Genomic DNA, 7,031 nt, shown 5'->3' on the forward strand with positions numbered 1-7,031 from the left:
CGATGGTTGTTGCCTGTCCTTTGCAAAGATGCATTTGCGTTGATGGATTCATTGCGTTAATTCTTAACTTGCTCCCATCCGAATAAAACACCAAAGAAAAATTCTTTTTGCAAATTGGGAAGTCCAATCGCTTCGGCTTCCAAGGACATGATGAATCTGCAGATGAAAGGACGTACGTCTTTGCAAATTCATAAATGTGAGGAGCGTGGCGGTAGGCCTTTTGAGTAGAGGCCTGCCACCGCAGAATCCGTGTTGAGCCCATCAAGGCCCAACCTATAAATTTTGTTTCCTTCGTCTGAGAGCCTATTTGAGTCATCTTTGCAAATGGAAACCCTAAGAGCTTTTGCATACCAGACTTGTTTTCTTCTTCCTAAAGCCTAAAAAGTTTTCAGACCTTTTTCACTAAGTTCTTCAATGGCCGACCAGTCTTCCCAACCATCCTCATCACCCTCGTCAGCCTACATCACTGCACGAGAGGCAACATTCCTCGTGGCAAGCCGTCGTCTCACCGCCCAGTCACAAACCATCTTTAGAATTGCCGAAAAACCCCGGCGAAAGCACTTAGCAGTCAGACCACTCCAGTTTAAAAGGGGGCAGAGTTCGGAAAGCACCCCACTCTTAACATTGTCTTCTGAGAGTGAAAAGAAGAGAAGAGATGATAGAGAGGTGTTCGGGAGTATTTTGAGCAACATGGAGAAGGAAGGAAGACTACCCGAAGCTGGGGTTGTAAACCAGCCACTACCTTCAGAGGAGAAGATGGAGGAAGCATCAAGAAGAAGCGCTCTGGAAATCTTAGATCCTAAGGAAACTGCTACCACAAAATCCTATGAAGGACCCTCCAGAGTTCCTTTAGAGGAAGTGGTGGTGGAGAAACAGCCTAAAGTGGCTAAGGACGAGGAGAAGAAGAATAAGATTAAAGAGAAGAGGGCTGAAGGAGACGAGGAAGCCCGTCCAATCAAGAAGAAAGAAGAAGTGAAAGAAGGGAACGTAGGTGGGAGGAGAGATGCCTGAAGAAGGAGGAAGAGAGGAGAAAGAGGGCCGAGAGCCCGGAAATGGATGGAGAATCCACATCTGTAAGGGAGGATAAGGGGGAGTTAGTGCAATTGAGAGAATCAGCACAACCCGAGTAGGAAACAACGCAAGTTGGATTGGTTGCGACTGATGATGGGGAAGATTCAGACATCACCCCCTTGATGCGGCTTCACAAGGAGAATACACCGCAAGGGTCAATCATCACGCCAATTTTGCAAGATGCATTAGAAGAGAAGGAGAGGAGAAGAAAAGAGGAGGAAGAAAAGAAAGAGAAAATGTTGTGGGCACAACTAATCATCGCAGAAGGTAGTCGAAGAAGAAAATTACAAGATGAGGAGGTGTGCTGCAACAATGAGATATTAGTAGAAGAGGAAAGGAAAAAGCTCGAGGAAGAACAGTGCATTTTGCTGGCCTTAGAGCAGTTTGAAAAAGAATTTGAAAAAGAGTTGAGAGAAGAGGCAGAAGAAGAAAGGAAGAAGAGGGAAGAGAAGGAGAAGAGGCGCCGAGCTAATGTTCAGCGCATAAAAGAGAAGAAGGGCAAATAAATTGCCGAGAGGGAGACAGAGGAACAACACAAGGAAAGGGAAAGGAAACAAAAACAAAAATCCCGCCTTGTGTTGACGAAGGAGGAGGGCAAAGCAGTAGTGGAGAGTAGTGAGTCCGCGTTGGTCAAGGGATGTCCATCAAGAAAGAAAGAAAATGACGATATGATGATAGAGATGAGATTCTTCCTTGCACCAACAGCACTACTGGACCTGATTACAATTTTTATTTTAGAACATGAATGGGAAAAATTTTGGCAGTGCCCATCCATAGTCATACCAACGGTAGTGCGAGACTTCTACAATGGACGGCTCCATGGCACCAAAGATGCGGTGACCATGAAAGGGGAAGTGGTGTCTTTCGTTGTCACACCCCACCCCAAACCACCCTCTTAGCCTAGGAAAGGGCGTGACTACAGTAGTTATCAACCCTTTTGCTGACATTTACTGCCTAATAACTCTTGCAGAAATAACTCTGATACCAATGTACAAATTGAAAAATCAACTGATTATGTAGGCCCATTTTATATTACAACAATGTAATATTTATTCAACTCAAAGACTTAACAACAAAGTTTACAACAACAACTGTAAAACTCTCTGGAAGCGTAACTGTGGCATGTGGCAGACCTTGACTTTAGCAGCACCCTAGAACTTCTCACTTTTCGCTGGGGGGTGGGGTGGGGTAAAATATAAAACATGGAAAACATGAGCTATAAAGCCCAGTGAGTGGTACCTTTAGATAAACAAATAACTTTGTCAACAGAAATATATTTTTGGGAAAGCAATGCATAGTTAATAAGAACATTATCGCTAGACAATCCCTAGCTCTACCATTGTTTATCCCTGGCACGATCCTACATTTTTCCCAGTACTTGCACACGTATACTAAGACAACAACAATTCCTATGGAAACTTTCCCTGTACCCTATTATCCTGTCAATGTGCACATCGACTATTTTTCCCGCTAGCTATGTTTAGGTAACTTGACTATATTTCTTGTCGGTCGTCACCGACTATAATTTCCCGCCGACCGAAGCCGACTATATTTTCCTGCCAAGTACTTTTTCAAGCATGCTAACTATATATCCCGGGTACAATTCCAGTTTCCAACACAAATATACAAGTAATATCTTAACAAGCATAGTAATCAGATAAACATATATCCCTGATCATGCCAATTTAATATTATACCCTATATATATTTACCTATATATAGTAATTATATCAATAATACAACACACAATAACCACGCACCTTGGTTGGTTAGGAACTTTCCTTTCTGAAGTTCCTTAGGTATCCTTGGTTTCTTTTTTGAATCCTAAATTCTAGATTCAAATATCAGCTTAGATTACTCACAGTTCCAGACCTTATTTTAGGATACTTCCTTCTGAAAACATGTTCTAAAATGTCTCAAGAAGCTTACCATAAAATTTTAGCTCATAAAATCTTAGCTAAAATGTCCCAAATTCATTCATATTTTTCCATCTCTTTCTCTCTCTAGGTTTTCTTCATCAATCGGGTCCCACAACCCGATTCTGAGTCAAGAGGATAGTAGGTCAATCTAGTGGTGGTTCGTAAAAGTTTAGGTCAAGATTCACCGAGGAAAAGTGGTTTTCGGGAGCTTCAAAGGTAAGTTAATTTACTGTTTTCCCTTCAAATAGCATACTAAACTTCTTTTTAATTAAAAGCAATTAGAGTGTAATTAGGTCCTTTTTCGGCTGTGTATGCCTCATGTTCCAACATGTGGTATCAGAGCATGCTTTAATTACGCTCAATTTCTTTTGGTGGGTGTTTTTTCCTTTCTATTCAAAGGTTGAATGAAATATGGACTAAAGTGGACTTATTATGATTTTGGAATTTTTTTTCTCTAAATTTCTTGTGGAAATTTGTAATTCTCACATGTTTATGAGCATTAATGTGTGAAAAAGGGTCTGTAAATTTGTTGGAGTCATTAGAGTTGAAATTAGGCTATAATTGCTTGATTCTGGGAGATAGGACAACAGCAAAATGAAGGAATAATTGCTCACAGATCCGAATTTGGCCACCAGACCCAAGATAAACTCTAAGAACCAACTCGCAGCCCGAGATCCGACCCGATTCGGAGAAGCCCGCACGAGCGCCTGGCTTCGTATGCCTGTCCCACCTGGATTCAACTGTGTGCCTGCTCGCGCTTTCGTGCTCCATGACCCACGCCTTCCATCGACCCACCCCGCCCAACGCCTCTGTTGACTGCACCAGCGAACGTTGACCAGTCGGTCTAGATCGGTCCGTTTGACCTGATTAAGCCAATTTGATCGGTTCAACTTGGTTTTTGGTGGTTTTGGGCTTGTTTGAGTGATTTCTGAGCGTTTCCAGATGGTTCAAAGTGTTTAAAGCCGGTTCTGGGAAGCTGGTTTCTGATTTATGTAATAAATTAGTTGTTTGTTTGTTTTTAATGCAAAAATCGGTCCACTTTAGTGTTGCTTACCTATTATGCATGTGATGTATAATGTTGTTTGATTATGTGTGCATATAGTATGCCATATAGTTTTAAAACCCCACCATAGGAAAAGCATGTGACATGCATTTGTTATATGTTATAAGTGTTATAAAATATATACTATGCATGCTTAGTTTTAATATAAGTGTTATATTAAAGCATGTTTGATTGAATGAAGCATGTTATAGATGAATGCTCTAGGGTTATAATTGTTATAATTTATTTTATAATTGTTATAAAATAACCTAGACTTCTAAAATCTATACAAAGATAAGATGCATGCTCATTTAGGGTTAACCATCGAGCAATCCCAATTTTCATAGAAAATAGGTTGATATCTTGTAAAACCGATGTTACAAGAAAACTCACCCGGCAAGATCTTGGCAAAAAGTCAGATAAGATGACTAAGGTTGAAGGTTTTTAAGTTGACGGTTCACGAAACATCTACTACCTGGAGATCGAGCCGGTGTTTGAGTTAGATTAAACCGATTTTATGAGCATGCGTGAGAGGTGTGAGGTAATAAAATTTGTTTATCACCTGGACATCGTAGGTTAAAAATACAGTATAAAAGTTATACTCGGATGAATCACCTAAACTTAAGATATGTTTAGTTAGCCGAAATGTATCGCTAAGTATTTTATACCCTAACCGTCTAGAACACTTTAGCTGGAGAGAATAATGTACTTTTAGCTCTAGTGTCCCTAAGAGTTCACACTGTGAGATTCATGCTTGGCTTTGGGCCGCCCTGGGAGTGGACTCCATTCGGAGAGTGTTTGCATGAGTCAATACCAAGGTGAATAGGGGAAGTTGTCCATAGTAAGTGGGAGAAGGAAGTGTGTCAACACATCCTGCGGTCTCTTCCATTAGGTCACACCGTAAGATTCCTATAATGCGCCTGCATGTTTGCCCTGGAGCGACCTTACTAATCGGAGGGTTGTATTATAGGATTCAGAACTCCACAAACTCTAAAAATTGATAGGGTCTCTCAGGTCCATTTTCATTCTTGTCTTTCCAACTTCGGGAGCATAATGATTCTGATCTTTGAGGTCTGAAAATGGAGGGTCACACTTACGAGAATTACTAAGTGTTAGTAAATTCTTGACCAAATTAGCGATAACTGAGTTCCTATAGGAATAAGAGTTATTCTGGTGATAGTATCTAGTCAAGATAGTTTTGGTTCAACGGAGGAATCGTCGATCACCCCTCGGTGAAGGTTATTCTAAACCGTTGAAATACGTTGCAAAATATAATAATGAAGGGTACATTATTAGTTTTTTTTGCTAAACTTGATTGGATTTAAAAGATTAATGTTTTTTTACTAAAAAGGATATGTTTTTCTTTTCAGCATGACTAGCTCTTTATATCAAATATTAGCTTCTGAAAAACTTAACGGCGACAACTACTCAACATGGAAAAAAAAATCTGAATTCAACACTAGTAATAGATGACCTGAGATTTTTTTTAACTAAGGAATGTCCTCAGGCCCCTACCTCGAAAGAAGCACAAGGTAAATATGATTTACTAGTTTCTGAAACATGTTTGGTGGAGTATGATACCTCAACCTGGATATTGGATTCAGGATACACTAATCATATTTGCTTCTCTTTTCAGGAAACTAGTTCCTGGAAAAAGCTTGAATAAGGCGAGATCACCCTCAAGGTTGGAACATGAGAGGTTGTCTCGGCCGAAGCAGTGGGAGACTTGAAGTTGTTTTTCAACGATATATATATCATACTTAAATATGTTTTGTATGCTCCTAAAATGAGATGAAATTTAATATCTATCACATGTATATTGGAACAAATGTATAAAATATCTTTTGAAGTTAATGAAGCGTTCATTTTCAGAAAAGGTATTCAAATTTTTTCTGTTATACTTGAAAACAACTTATATAAGTTAAGACCAACTAAAGCAAAATTTGTCTTAAATACTGAGATGCTTAGAAAAATCGAAACTCAGAATAAAAGACAAAAAGTTTTTTCTAATGCCTATCTATGGCATTTAAGACTTGGCCATATAAATCTCAAAAGGATTGAGAGATTGGTCAAGAATGGACTCCTAAATGAGTTAGAAGACAATTCTTTACCTCCATGTGAGTCTTGTCTTGTGGGAAAAATGACTAAGAGATCTTTTATTGGAAAAGGTCTCAGAGCCACAATACCCTTAGAGCTCGTACATTCGAACCTCTGTGGTGACATAAGGGCCCATTTTAAGTCACTTTTAAGAAATTTATGGGGATGCCCTCCGACACATGTTGGATGCTAAAAATCCTATAAAAATTCGGGAAGCGCAGTTCAAAAACTAAATGCCATTTGTAGGTTCTCCAAAAGAAACAAAAGAGTGGTTCTATTTTACGATCCTCAAAGAGAATAAGGTATTTGTATCTGACAAATGCCACAATTCTTTAGAGGAAGAACCACAATAAGAAGTCATCAAACCGTTCGTATGTAAACTAGTATTTGAATGGAATTTTACAAAAACGCTACAGATAGAGCTAGTTCATCTACTAAAGTAGTAGATAAAACCTAGTACAATCACTTAGGTCCAGTCCACGCTTCTCAAGAGTTGAAGAATGCCTCGGACGTAGTGGAGGGTTGGGTCATTCAGCCCTTAACCGTCTACTTAGGGTTTAATAGAAACATAAATCGTCATAGCCTGACGAGCATCATGAGAGGATCCATCGACCCTAATTAAAACAGTGCGATAAAAGATGTGACCAGCTGATTCTTAGCATGTGGCATCTAATACAAAGCTCAATGCGACATCGAAATGGGAGTCATAACAACTGTAGGATATCAATTCGTGCTGGGTTAACTGTTAGACTCATAATCCAAAATGATATCGTTAAAGAGCCTAAGATTTTGTAATGATGGATTATCTACAAGAAGAAAACGATAGGTGAAAGTTGGCTAAAAGTGGACGAATTTATTTAAGAGCTCGAATTGTGGCAAAGGGTTATACCTAGAGAAGATAA

At 39.4% G+C, this 7,031-nt stretch overlaps 1 pseudogene; it reads left to right on the forward strand.

The window, feature by feature from the left end:
* The first annotated feature begins 1,193 nt into the window (after window positions 1–1,193).
* LOC120068953 overlaps window positions 1,194–7,031 on the forward strand; it is a 23,002-nt pseudogene continuing 17,164 nt past the window's right edge.

Source organism: Benincasa hispida, unplaced genomic scaffold, assembly GCF_009727055.1.
Source record: "Benincasa hispida cultivar B227 unplaced genomic scaffold, ASM972705v1 Contig159, whole genome shotgun sequence".
In the NCBI taxonomy this organism is placed as follows: Eukaryota; Viridiplantae; Streptophyta; class Magnoliopsida; order Cucurbitales; family Cucurbitaceae; genus Benincasa; species Benincasa hispida.